Source organism: Periophthalmus magnuspinnatus, chromosome 23, assembly GCF_009829125.3.
Source record: "Periophthalmus magnuspinnatus isolate fPerMag1 chromosome 23, fPerMag1.2.pri, whole genome shotgun sequence".
Taxonomy (NCBI): domain Eukaryota; kingdom Metazoa; phylum Chordata; class Actinopteri; order Gobiiformes; family Gobiidae; genus Periophthalmus; species Periophthalmus magnuspinnatus.
This window is the reverse complement of record NC_047148.1, coordinates 3,000,457-3,012,513: the sequence shown is the minus strand read 5'-3', so window position 1 is coordinate 3,012,513 and position 12,057 is coordinate 3,000,457. Positions and strand designations below refer to the sequence as shown.

Here is a 12,057-nt window from a genome sequence, read left to right as displayed (position 1 = left end):
GGAAAAATGAATTTGTCGTTTTAGTGTATAGCTGTGCACCCATGTAGCTGTACCCAAAGGCTTCTGATTTGATTCATCACATGCTTGTATGGACCTATTCAAATGTACAAATTATCCTTTTGCACTAATGAACTCATATTGTAAATGCCATCCATCCATTTTCTTCCGCTTATACGGGGCCGGGTTGCGGGGGCAGCAGTCTAAGCAGGGATTCCAGACTTCCCTCACTCCAGACATGTCCTCCAGCTCCTCCAGTGGGACTCCAAGGCGTTCCCAGGTCAGCCGAGAGACATGGTCCCTCCAGCTTGTCCTGGGTCTTCCCTGGGGTCCAGGAGGCATCCTGAACAGATGCCCGAGCCACCTCAACTGGTTCCTCTCGACGTGTATGAGCTGCGGCTCTAGTCTGAGCTGCTCCCTTGTGACAGAGCTCCTCACCCTATCCCTAAGGGTGCACCCGGCCACCCTATGGAGGAAACCCATTCTGGCCGCTTGTATCCGTGATCTTGTCCTTTCGGTCATTACCCAGAGCTCATGATCATAGGTGAGGGTAGGAACCTAGCTTGACCAGTAAATCGAGAGCTTTGCCTTACGGCTCATCTTATAGGCTGGGCCAGCCCTGATGTGTATATATATATATATATATATATATATATATATATATATATATATATATATATATCTATATATATATATATATATATATATATATATATATATATATATATATTCACACATCACACATTTGTTTCACATTCTTGGCAAACCCCATGGTAATGTCCAGTCATCATACCGCTCAAGAAGGAAATGGGTTCTGTGTCCCAGAATTGAATGTGCTTTGGTCCGAAATGTGCATATACACCCAAGAACAAAAGACCTTGTGACGATGTTGGCTGAAGCAGGTAAGAGTGTGTCACTATCCCCTGCTCATCCAAGCCGAACAGAACTGAAGAAGTGGCTTGGATGAGCAGTGAAATGTCTTCACTCCAACAACGTTTTGTCCAGTCATCTTTGTTATGGATCAGACCTGGACAACTGAGGGATTACACTCACTGAAACGAGTATTGTACTAACATAGGCTGAAAGGCCACTCTGCCAGGAAGAAGCCATTACTCCTAAAGAAAAGGGAAAAAGCCAGATTACAGTTTGCAAATGCACACAGGTACAAAGACCTTATTTTTTGGAGAAATGTCCTGACAAAACAAAATTTACACTGTTTGGCCTTAATGAGCATAATTACGTTTAAAGGAAAAAGGGGGAGGCTTGCAAGAGCTCTCAACTGTGGGGGTGGCAGCATCATGCTGTGGGGTTGTTTTGCTGCAGGAGGGACTGGTGTGCTTCAAAAAATAGATGGCATCATGAGGAAAGAACATTATGTGGAAATACTGAAGCAACATCTAAAGACACCATCCAGGAGGATGCTTGGATGCAAATGGCTCTTCCAAATGGACAATGACCTGTAGCATACTGTCAAACTAGTTACAAAGTGTCTTACGGATAACATAGAGAGTATTTTGGAGTGGCCCTAATCTCAATCCAATTGAAAAATTATGGGCAGACCTGAAAAGGCATGTGTGAGCAAGGCGGCCTATAAAAACTTGGCACGAGGAATGAGCCAAAATTCCTGCCAAGGTTGTGGAAGGATATCCAAAACATTTGACCCTACTTATACAGTTTAAAGGAAATGATCCCAAATACTTATGAAATATATTCTAGGTAAGTTCTAACTGTGAAGAAAGTAATAAAAAAATCATCTTAAAAAAATCCTTCTCTCATTATTCTCTCATTTAGCATATAGAAATAGTTTTGATAATCCTACTTGGCCTAAAACAGGAAAAGTTTAGTCTGATTTCATGTCAGAAAGAGACTTTTCATACAGTGTATGTAAACTTCTGGTTTCAACTGTATAATAACCATATCTAATCAGCCTTACTAAAACATGAACGAAGCCTTAATTCATAATGAAAAAAATATTTATTAAGAATGATTCAGGAGTAACTACTTACCTCCTAATGCTAACTGCTTTTTTTTTTTTGTTTTTGTTTTTTGTTTTTTTACTCCTGACTCTAACCCTTAACGCATAAATCTACCTCAATCTACCTCCTAAATCAGCTCCTTATAGTCATGAATGAATAATGACTATAGTGTAGTGCTTTGAGAGGCTTTGAAAAAGCGCATTACAAGTGTAAGCCATTATTATTATTATAGTCCAGTTTAAGTCTGTTTTTGGTCCAGTGTACATCTGTTCAGATCTGGTTTTGGTCTGTTTTTTCTGTGGTTTTGGTCTGGATTGAGTCTCCAGTCTTGGGCTGTAGTGAGATCTTCTTTGTTTGTGTCTGTAACTGTCCATAACCCTGAGCTTCTCTCTGTTACCGTGATGATATATATATATATATATATATATATTTTTTTTTTTTTTTTTTTTTTTCATTAGCCTAGCTGGGTTATGTTTCTGATTTCAATTTGGTCTTGTTTTAGTCTGGTTTCAGTCTGGCTTTGATCTGGTTTTAGGAGCAGTTTAGGTCTGGTCTTTCTCTAGTTTTAGTCTGGTTTAGCTCTGGTCTTTCTTTAGTTTTCGTCTGGTTTAGGTCTGGTTTAGATCAGGTTTTGGTTAGGGTTGGGTCTGGTTTTGACCCTTTTATTTGTCTGGTTTTGATTTTTTTTTTTTTTTTTTTTTTTTAGTTTTAGCCCAGTTATTTTTCTCTGGTTTGGCTGTGGATTGAGTCTGCAGTGTTGGGCTACATTGACATTGTTCCTTGTTATCATCTATAACTGTGCACAGCTCTGGGTTAGCCTCTGTTGCTGTGGTGATGGCGTTTTTGATTAAGCGGTTTCACATTTTTGCCTTCCGGACAAGGCTGAAGCTGTCAGAGAATAAGATAGCAGACCAAAGGAGACAAGATGTGCATTTGAACCCATAACTCCTTGTGCAAGAACCTGTCCTATCCTTCCCTCCTCTCCTCCACTTGTCTGCCATCTTTCTATCTCCCTCCTCTCTTTTCCTCCACTCTTTTCTTCTTTGCTATGTATTGCTTTTTTTCTCTTTCTCATGTAATTGTCTTCCCTTTCTCCTCTTTACCTCTCCCCACACACTCACTCTCTCTTATCTTTCACCCTATCTCTCTATCCTTCACTTCTCTCCCTCTCTCCTCTTTTTCCCTGCCTCTCTCTCTTTCTCTCTTTATCCCCTTACTTATATCTCTTACCTTCATTCTCTCATTTAGTTCTCTCCCTCCATCTCTTCCCATCTCTCTTTGCTTATCTACTATATTTCTCCTCTCTCTTTGCCTTTATCTTCTCCTCCTTCTCTCTTTGTCTATCCCTTACTTCTCTTCCTCTTTTTTTCTCCATCTGTACCCTTCTGTCCTTCACTTGTCTGTTATCTTTCATCTTCCTCTCTTTTCCTACCCTTTCCTGGTTCCTTAACTCTCTCTCTTTCTCTCTCTCTCTCTCTCTCTCTCCCCTTCACTATTTTCCCTTTCTTGTCTATACCTTTTCTTGCTCTCTGTTTCTATCTCTCTCTTTCACTTTTTTCCTTCTTCTCTCATCTCTTTTCATCTTCCTCCCCCTTCTCTCTCTTTGATGCTCTCCTCTACCCTCTCCTCCTTTTCTCTCTATTCCCTCTTTCTTTCTATCTACCACTTTTTCTCCTCCCTCTCGCTTTCTCCTCATCCTTCATCCTTACCTTTGGGACCCAAAGGCTCAGCTGATGATTGGGCAGTTGCCTGGTGCTTGCTCCAGTCTCCTCTTGCACACTGAGCAGTTGTGGAAGTACCAGACACACCGCAGACTATAGACACAGGGCCTAGTGCTGCTGAATGAGCTGCAGGTGAGAGAAGCCATTACCAAACACCAGAGGAGACTGGAGGAATCATGTAAAGAGGAGGACTGAAATATCATGGCTCCAATTGATTCACATGAACAAGATTTCTCTGGCATTCAAATCTGTTTGGCCTCTTTTAGACTACAGGGATGTATAACCACTGTATTTCCAATGCAGCTTTTTGGATGGTAAATTTCCATGGCAACACTACATGTAGAGATCAGCTCTAACTGGAGGGACGCCTCTATCTGAAGTTGAGTTATTCTGGGCACACTCTAACCTATGAACAGTATATCAAACTACTGAAAGGGTGATTTTTGTCTTTGAATATAGAATATATTAATAATATTGTAAAACTTAAAAATACTGCAAAAAGAGGATTAAACAACAAAGCTATGCTTAACTAATCCTTCAAACAAGGGAATAAAGTAATTATTTGTTTTTTTGTTTTGTTTCAGAATTCAAAATCTTACCCTCTCCTGCTCCTCTTGTCTCTAATATGTGTGGGAGTGTGATCAATTGCTGGCATCAAACAATTAAATATAACCAATTTGTATCCTTGAATTAGTGTTAATTCAAATATTGTGTTTGACTTGCCTCTCCACTGACCTGACTCGAGCTGGTGGATGGCAGATTGTTATTTGCCTTCATGGAGATGTCATAAACAATCTAAATGTTCTAAAATTTAACTTTAGTGCTCTATGCCTTCCGGGAATCTTGTTATTAAAAGATTTATTTATTTTTTCTCTTTCTCATATTAAAATTACTATTAAACTAACATATTCATGAAGTGTCTTGCCTAAGAACACAACAGCATACCTTTGAGTTGGTGGGCAAATGTCCCCATTGGTTGCCACATTGTATTTTATGTAATGTCTATGAGGTTTTTGCAGTCATGCTAAAATCAGTAAATCCTGACAGATCAGGCAGGGGACAGGGAGCTGCGGGTGGATGATACTGACATGTTAAACACTACAAATATAAGGAAAACTTCACCAGAGGATATTTCTGTGTTTACATAGGTGCATCTTTGTGTGTCAGTGCTAATGCTAACTTCTATTAGAATGTTAAATGTAACATAACAACAAAATAAAATTTGTTGTAAGGATGAACCAATTATTTTTCAGTATAGATTATTTCAGTCAATGGTGTTATTTAAATATATATTAAGCTCTCAAATTAGCATTAGCATTAGTATTTAGCATGTTCATCAGTGACATTCACCCGCTCACTATCCACTGCCTGATCTGTCAGGATTTAGCGTTTTTCTGCAAAAATGTCAGGGGAATTATCCTTTCAAAATAACTAATAAAACCGTCACAGATAAAATGCAAGATGAAATGAAAATGTAAAGAAGACATAGCATAGAACAGTGCTCACGGTTGGCCAATTGCAGTAAGAATACAAGTTTACCATAACATTTGGACTATTGAGTGCACCTGAATAAAAGAAAATCAATTTTGTACATATATAAGCTGCACTTGAATATAAGCTACAGGTTTTCATGTTGTAACATGAGATATTTACACATAAAGATTAACACAAAAGATTAATTTAAGACACAATTTTGCCTGCCAGAAAATCGGCAGTACGGTAACAAGTCACCAATACGGGATGAGCATACCTGCGTGTTTAGAAAATAAAACAGCAACAACATAGGTCATCTACTTTTATTTCCTCTGAAAGCTTTTGTCATCTTTTACATTGACTAAGTTCTTCCTGCAGCTGCCTCCAAAGTTTGCACCATTGATTCACTGATGCCAAGCTTACGTGCAGTGGCTCCATTTCCTTCTTTGATGACCAGATCCATTGTCTTTAACTTAAAAACTACATCATATGCATTTCTTTATGTGTTTTTCATGACAAGGATGTGTGCATGATGTCCAAAACTGATTCAGGAGCAGAAGCAGGAGCAGGGGCAGGAGCAAAGACAAGATACACTGTAAAAAAAAATATTAAAATAGTACAAAATTACGCTTTATCCATTGCAAAGGCACGCACTTCGTTTCCAGGCTAGCCAAGAGATAGTCCCTCCAGTTTGTTCTGTGTCTTCGCCAGGATCTCCACCTGGTGGCACATCCCTGGAACACCTCTCCATGGAGGCATCCAGGAGGCATCCAGAACACATGCCCGAGCCACCTCAGCTGACACTTCTCCATGTGGAAGAGCAGTGGCTCTACTCTGAGCTCCTCATTTGTTACTGATCTCCTTGCCCTTTGAATCTTGATTTTGAGTTGTGTTGACATTTCAGTTTGTTATTGGTCTGAATATTGTAAAAGTAAGTGTCAAGTCTCCAACTATTTTAATGGCACTTAACAATGCACATAAAGGTTCAGGCAGGAAGTGGCTCCAAATACCTTATTGGGCAATGCAATTTTCCTGCCTGGTAGTCAGAGGTCTTTTATTATGTAATTTTAAATCAATATTAATATTGCAATTTAAAATATCCAAAATACAAACTAAATTATAGGAGACAAAAACATAATATGCCTTCTTTAACTATATTATTTTATTTAAAAAAAAATAATGCAAAATGGGGAGAGTTGGAGAGTAAGAAAAGAAAGAGAGAGAAAATAGGAAAATAGTGTTATTGGGTGAAAAGCAGACAGGAGAAGCAGCCAAACCCCATGCAGTGAGTGGAAGTGAATAAGTGGCGTTATGCAGCGTGTGAATGTGCCGTTTTAAACAGAGCAGCTGTGGAGGTTTGGCAGAGCATTAGAGCACTGGCTGTGACAATAACCATCTTCAAATTTGAATCTGTCAGGATCACATTTTCACCTCCAGAATCTCAGACAGGACTCAATTACAAAGCCAATTTGAGATAGGCTAATGTAAATATACTACATAAAGTACTATAGTATTTCAGATGGCATCCCAACGTTCTATAGGCCAATAATATTTAATATGGGGGCAGCTGAAATGAATCCTGTTAAAATGCATATTTTTGCAATGCAGTGACCTTTTTGGGTCTAATTATAGAAATGGTCAGGTTAAACTTTTGTGCATTTACTTTTGGACAATTCATGGCAATGTAATCAATAGGGAAAACTGGTTTCTGAAAACAAAAAACAGAGTGCACAGAAACAATGAGTAATGGCTGAACCTATACTTCCATTACTTTATGGCTGTATTGTATTATATGGTATTATGCAAAATCGACACACACACAATGCCCCACCCACAAGCCTACGTCAACCATGCACCCTCAAGCACCCTCAATTTTCCATAAATATACAAAAGTAGGATATAAAACAATGCACTACAACTTTACAAACCTGATGCTATGTGCAGTAGTTTGGCAGGATGTATCCTGATTGTGTGATGATGAATGATTGCGCGGAGAGCAAAGAGTGAGGGATTCATATTAGACATGTTAATATGTTGTTTTAGAATATAGCATTTTCATAACAATAAAAGGTAACATGGTGATCTAAATATGTTATGTGTTAGCAGTTAATACCCCACAGAAGTAAAATATAGGTAATAAAATATCCTCCGTAAGCAGCATCTCCCTACCTTTCTAGTCTTATCAACATTGTCAAAACCCTTCATTTTGTAAATCGTTCTTCTCACCACCTCTCTAATCACTATAATAGGAACTCAACTATTTTCATAATGACAATATATCACACACACGACTTTGGCTATATGAAGATTTACATTTAACATTTGCACAAAGGTATAGGTTCATTTATTTCAACTACATTAAATCTATAGTGAAATGTCATTACCTACACATTATTTTTGTATCAGTCAATGAACACTGCCCTTTGGTGCTATTATCTCTACTATAGTCAACATTACGTGGTGGAGGACAGGGGATATTCAGATTAACTTTTCACCTGTAACATTTTTTATTTGACAAAAAAGTTATCTGAAAACAAAGACAGGGGATTGTGCTAATCCTGCAATGAAAGCAAGTAATGAAATGATAACTTAGATGTTTTAGCAGAGTTTAAAGGTGCACTATGTAACTTTTCTGGTTGGGGTGACAGAGCTGCTTGTTTCCATGGCGATGCCTGGAATGCTCCACAGTATGACATTAAACATATCTATCTTGCATTTAATCAATTATAGGTGTTTTTATTGCATGAAAATATCTTGAAAAACATGCATATTTTACTGTTAACGGGGTTGCCTCTCCATAGATCTGACCTGTAATTTTACCCGCTTGTCTCTATAAATATGTTTGTTTCAACACTGTGGAACATAGATGGCAAAGTAATAACATCTCCATGGAGACGAGTAGTTGTGTATACCCTTCACCAAAAAAGTTACGCAGTGCGCCTTTAATAATTCTAATTTCCAAGACATTCAAAATTACTCCTTAACTTTATTTTAAGTTATAATGTATAAATCTACTGAAATAGGCGATGCAAGGGAAGTGTCTTGCTCAAGGATTCAATGACAGTATGGCAAAGACTGAACCAATGAGCTTCTGATTAGTCGTTGAACCCTTAACTGCCTTTTTGTACACCTCCAAATCTCCAAATCTTTAGCACTACAGTTATTACGTTGGGATAATAATTTCTTGTTGTTTAGCTTGAGTTAACTTGTTGGGTTTTGAGAGAGAGTGAAAAAAGAGAGAGACAGAGAGGGAAAGGGAAAGAGAGGGACAGAGAGAGAAAGGAAAAGACAGCGAGAGAGAGGGGGGTAGAGAGAGAAAGGGTTCGATTGAGTAGAACGAAAGTTACTACAGTAACTACGGTTCTATGAATCCCGGATGACCGCCACAGGCGGTGCTTCAAGCACTGAATGATCACTCTTACGCATGCGCAGGTCAAGATTTAATAACAACAAATTCACCTATGACCTTCCGGTGACCCACGTAAGGCTATATAGTCACGTGACTCCGGAAGCACAGTCCATTAACCTTCTCGCGAGGGCCCGAGGATTCCGAGGGACAGAGACCTCTGGCGTTCATCCGGGATTCATAGAACCATAGTTACATATGTAACTTTCGTTCTATTTCTTCCCTTCTGACCGCCAGAGGCGGTGCTTCAAGCACTGGATGACTTGTAACAACATGGTCACGAGGAATCCATAGACCACGACAAGTAACCTACCTCCTCATAATGAAGCATGATGCTTGCATAACACTCCATCCAGGGGATGGGGGACCGCGACATTCATCCATCCATCCAACCATTTTCTTCCGCTTATCCGGGGCCGAGTCGCGGGGGCAGCAGTCTAAACAGGGACTCCCAAACTTTCCTCACCCCAGACACGTCCTCCAGCTCCTCCGGTGGGATCCCAAGGCGTTCCCAGGCCAGCTGAGAGACATAGTCCCTCCAGCGTGTCCTGGGTCTTCCCCGGGGCCTCCTCCTGGTGGGACATGCCCAGAACACCTCCCTAGGGAGGCGTCCGGGAGGCATCCTGAGCAGATGCCCGAGCCACCTCAACTGGTTCCTCTCAACGTGTAGGAGCAGCGGCTCTACTCCGAGCTCCTCCCGTGTGACTGAGCTCCTCACCGCGGCATTCACCCGGTAAAATCTGGCAAACGTGCAGGGTGAGGTCCAATAGTCCGCAGCACAGATCACATTTAGGGGAATCCCATGCATAGCAGCCCAGGAGGTAGAAAGGCCCCTGGTTGAATGGCATCTCACGCCCTCAGGCATCAGCCGCCCCTGCGAGGTATAAGCATGTTTAATGGTCTCTACAACCCACCAAGAGAGACGCTGTGTAGAGAGAGCCCTACCCTTACGTGGGCCAGCATAACACACAAACAGACTTTCCAACCATCTTATACCTGCCGTAACCTGTATATAAGCCTCCAATGAGCGAATAGGGCATAAAGGTTCTGTGGTGAATTCCGTGCCAGACCTCGCCAACTGGAGTGGTTGGGCATTATCAGCAGAAGATAACACCTTAGGGAGGAAAGAGACATTAGGCCAGAGAGTTACACCTGAGCCATCAGCATGCCATCTACAGCAGGACTCATTGACAGACAGGGCCTGCAGTTCACCCATACGCTTACCCAAAGCCATGGCAAGGAGAAATCTCACAGAGTCTCCAGGACCAGTGAAAGATCCCATGAAGGAGCCACTGGCCGTGTAGGTTGGCGAAGCCGTCTAGCACCTTTCAAGAAATGGGAAACATTCTTGTCACTGCCCACAGTGCCACCATTCACACTGTGCCAGCAAGATATTGCAGCCACATATACCTTTAATGTCGAAGGCGACAGACCACGATCCAAAAGTTCCTGCAAAAACGCCAAGATAGCAGAGACTGAACAGCGCACCGCATCTTGTCCATGTCCCTTGCACCATTCCTCAAACAGTTTCCACCTGTTTGTGTACAGCCTCTGTGTCGATGGTGCCCAGGCATTACAGATCGTATGTCCTATTCCTCCAGCATACTCTGAGAATACAACACCGGGCCTTGCAGAGTGTTTGATAAATCAGGGTAAAAGGAGGAAAAGCGTAGAAGAGAACGTGAGGCCAGTCGTGAGCCAATGCGTCCTGACCCAGCAGGCTGGTGTTGTCCCTCAGAGAGAACCAGAGAGGGCAATGGGTCGCTTCCTCTGAAGCGAACAGATCCACTTCCACCACCCTCCAGATGGTGCAGACCACCTCTGGGTGAAGCTTCCATTACCCCGGCAAGAGAATCTGGTGAGAGAGGAAATTTGCCACCTGATTCAGTGTCCCCGGGAGATAGGCTGCCCGCAGGCTGGCAAAATGGCCGGACGCCCACATGAGAAGCTGCTGTGTTCTCTGCGTGAGATTCACTGATCTGGTCCCTCCCATGTGATTTATATGGTAAACCACTGACCTGTTGTCTGAACGTACAAGCACATGCCTGCCTTGTAAGTTCGGCAGAAAATGGTGCAGTGCCAAGTCCACAGCCATTAACTCCAGCACATTTATGTGTTCTTCGATCAGACTCGAGGTCCATGTCCCTTGTATCACACAACCTTGCCATGTTGCACCCCAACCCGTGGAGGATGCATCCGTATACACAACCTCTCTCCGTGACGGTAGAAGCCCCAACGGGACGCCCTGTAGGATCCAACGTCTGTCTCTCCACTGAGACAAAGAGTGCAGACACTGGAGAGACACACGCAGCCTCTTGCGTCTGGTTGCGACCCGAGTTGGATCCAGATGCAGGCTGTTCAGCCACATCTGCATCGGCTGTAATGAAAGCGGAACTACACTGGAGGCTGCTACCAACCTGCCCAGAAGCTGGAGATATTGCAGGAACGGCAGGGCCTCTCCCTCTTGGAATGCACCCAGCATCCCCATGATGTTGTCTACCCTTGTGGGAGAAGGGCACGCAACCATGGTGACAGTGCTTAAAGCCATCCCCAAAAAGACAGTGTCCTGGGTCGGGATCAGATTGCTCTTGTCCATATTCAGACACAGACCCATGCGGCTCACATGCTCGAGTACAAGCCTTGTGTCGCGAATGGCCTGGTCGCGGCTGGGTGCACAAATTAACCAGTCGCCGAGGTAAGATAGAATCTTCAAGCCTGCAGTGGAGACAAGGCTGCTGCCACCACTCGAGTGAACACCCTGGGTGACAGGGACAGCCCAAAGGAGAGGACCCTGAACTGAAAATGTCTCCCCTGAAAAGCAAAGCGATTGGTACATGAAAATAAGCATCCTTCAGGTCGATTGTCGTGTACCATTCGCCTGGGGAAAGTGCCTGAAGCACTTCTGACGTGCGCAGCATGTGGAAAGGCATGACTTTTAAAAACACATTGAGACCTCGCAGGTCTAAAACTGGACGGAAGTTGCCAGTTTTCTTCGGGACAAGAAAGTATCTTGAAAAATAAAAAACCCGGATCCTGCCGAGGGTCTACGTGTACAATTGCACCCTTTTCCAACAAGGTTGCTATTTCTAGATTGAGTGCCACGGATTTTGCCAGGTCCGAAATGACAGTCATTCGGACCTGGCCGAAAACAGGAGGCTGGTGTCAGAACTGTAGGCGGTATCCCCGTGATAAGGTGGTCAACACCCACATGTCTGGGGTGTTGGCAGCCCAGTACTGGAGCTGTTCCGGGGTGAAACAACCGACTGCCGGCCTGGGAGCTTCGCTCAGCTCCCTTGACATAAAAGCAAATGCTTGTAGGGACGTGTCGACCAAGCCTTGTAAGCCTCTAGTTAGAGGCTTACATTAGAAGCCTCTAGTGAAGTCGCTAAACCTAACAGTAAATGGGACAGGGAATTGCCAATAGGACCCATGCGCGCCCCAGAGTCATAAGCTTTACACAGCAATTCGTCAGTAACCCGGCACT

The 12,057-nt window shown here is 42.6% G+C and overlaps 1 pseudogene; it reads right to left on the bottom strand.

Moving 5' to 3' along the window:
• Positions 1-11,783, bottom strand: part of LOC129457368 (uncharacterized) — a 19,137-nt pseudogene extending 7,354 nt beyond the window's left edge.
• Positions 11,784-12,057: the final 274 nt, after the last annotated feature.